General features: G+C 41.8%; 1 protein-coding gene across 2 annotated transcripts in view; it reads left to right on the top strand.

Annotated features, from left to right (window-relative positions):
• The first annotated feature begins 1,534 nt into the window (after window positions 1-1,534).
• LOC137999564 (uncharacterized) overlaps window positions 1,535-2,500 on the top strand; it is a 19,865-nt gene continuing 18,899 nt past the window's right edge. For both annotated transcript variants that reach the window (XR_011122976.1, XM_068845372.1), the window contains exon 1: window positions 1,535-1,759. The gene's annotated coding sequence lies outside the window, so the exon portion shown is untranslated. The remainder of the gene's footprint in view (window positions 1,760-2,500) is intronic.

Raw genomic sequence — 2,500 nt, 5'->3', positions numbered from 1 at the left:
CGGAGTTTAAGACGTAGGCGAATTGACATATTGGACGTAGGCGAATCGACTCTAGACGTAGGCGACCAGACAGTAGGCGAAACGACCCGTAGGTGAAACAGCGGGAGGCAAGTGTTTACTTCGCAGTTTGTGCCTTACAATGAATTTGCCTGAACTAATTGCATCTCCTGGTTCATTTGAGTTGTGGGATAGTAAAATTATTCTTAAAAGCCTGGCTGAAACAGCTCATAACGACCGTGCTGTGTGGACTCGCACATATCTTGATTATTATTTCTGCTCCCAAGCATTACTTTTTCGACTTGTTCTTCCTGTTCAGCATAAAGAAATGAGTGAATGCTTTTTATGGAATGGGCTGGCGAAATTGTCCTCGGTCACCCCTTCCTGTTTCATTAATTAGACGCAATAACAAAATCTGACACTTTCAATCAATTTTATTTTCTTTAAAACAGGAACTACAATGCTTGATGCCATTCTCACTAAGCCATTCTTATGCATTTCGTGTGAGCTGTTGTAAGTCAGACCCCAGTGGATCAAAAGGTGGATATCGTTATCTACCGGATAAATCACTATCCATTGGATAGTGCACTATTGGTTTCGCTATTACTTATCCACTGGATAGTGATTTATCCGGCGGATAGCGCTATCCTTCGTTTGAACAACTGGGACAAGGGGCCCGTTTCTCCAAAGTCCCGAAACTTTATGGGCTGTTTTCGGGTGTAACAATTCCCTTTTTATCTCAAGAACGGAGAGGATTTAAGTTGTCAAACTTTACAGTTATTTTTCTTTTTACGACCTTGAAATCATGTTAAAAGATCGGCTTTCCAGAACAAGCGGTTGACAGTTTCGATTCACAAATGGCTTTTCGGGCCCGAAACGTTTTCGGTACTTTTGAGAAACGGGCCCCTGATCTTCAAGAAGTAAATTGCTATTCGAAAACTCAAATGAACCAGGGGATGCATTGAAATTCAGGCAAACTCATTCTAAGGCACAAAATGAGAAGCTAATAGTTGCGTTCGCGCGTTCACAGTAAACCTTTACCTACCACTTATCCGGTAGGTATATTTCGGTCTGGGTTTAATAAAGCAAGGCTCCTGTGAAATCAAGCCCAAAGACGCAAACAAAAAAATGTACGAACAATAATGTGGGAGGTTGTGCAGAAATGTCGCTGCAGTTTTCCACGCACATTTTCTCCATGTTATGCACGCATCGTTCGACCGGCTTACCGCCATCTTGGTTTTTCCACTTCCGGTGTTGTCGTCCCCTCCCCTCAAGGTCAAATCAAGATTTGTCATTACTAATTTTCAATTTTCCATTTTTTATGTAAATCAAATGGACGGAAGACCCACGGACCGTAGTGACTTCTTCCTTGGGTCCAAGCTCCAACAATGAATACCCCGGGGACGAAGCTCATGTTTCCGAATTTTTTTTTCCGGCGCGTGGAGCCAAAAAACAACTGGACGTGACTTGGGTGCAATTTGTGCCTGGGAACTACTATTTTCATAATATCCCGGATCTTAAAACAGCCACAGGAAAGAGCAAGACGGTCAAATTACCTTTAGGAGCTTTTGTACTTGGTACGCTGTTGGTCTTTAAAAATGTGGACTTATGAAGATAAAGGAACACTCTGAAACAAAGAAACCTTAGCATAACAGTAGAGGAAAACCCTCACTGAAAGACTCGGTTGGTTCATTACGTTTGAGTTGGACATCGAGGGGTGGAGACCCGGAAGTGACTCAAATATAGCTGAGCATTTAACCAGGTACTAATTCTAAAGTAAGCAAGGAATCATTGATGAAAGGAACGGCGGTTATAAAACTTAGTAAACCAAGAGACTAAGGACGAGAAGATGGACGGATTCTACATCAGACCGTTTGTTAACGCTCACATTCAACATCCGTGTAATTTACTTATTCTGTCGTTTCTTTGGTTTTTACTGGATTTATTCCGAAGTGAGAGTGTGAGAATTTGTATCTCTGGCATCTTTGTTACTGAAAGAAAGACGGGCGGCGATCCGTGACGAAACGCATGAATCCAATTTCCAGTTACATAGTTAACAAGACAAGTTGAAAAGCCGGTTAATTAGGGACTGTTTCCAAATCGATTATATTGCTATCTTGGGTAAATATTATTACGCAAAGACACGAGACAACATGATTGTCCTCTATCATGGTCTAAACAGTTTCCGTCAGATGCCCTCACCGTTGGGTACACGGTAACCTGCGATCATGCTCTCTTTTCGTTTGCTAAAATTGAGCTTGATGGCAGGTTGGGTAAATTTCACGTGTCTATAATGTTCGCGTGATTACAACTCTTGAAATGCGCTTACAAAAAGATAGTTGTCTTTTGGCATTCCACAGCACAACGTTGCGTGACATCCCAAAAGACGGCTGTGAACAATTGAAACCTAAATCCCGGATTACACAGTACTGAATGATATTTCTCGTTACGTCAACCATTTTCAATGTGTCAACCAGAGGTTTATTGGCTGTTGAAACAAGGA

Source organism: Montipora foliosa, chromosome 4 (genome assembly GCF_036669935.1).
Source record: "Montipora foliosa isolate CH-2021 chromosome 4, ASM3666993v2, whole genome shotgun sequence".
Taxonomy (NCBI): Eukaryota; Metazoa; Cnidaria; class Anthozoa; order Scleractinia; family Acroporidae; genus Montipora; species Montipora foliosa.
Note: the sequence above shows the minus strand (reverse complement) of the source record. Positions and strands in the feature narration are given on the sequence as shown.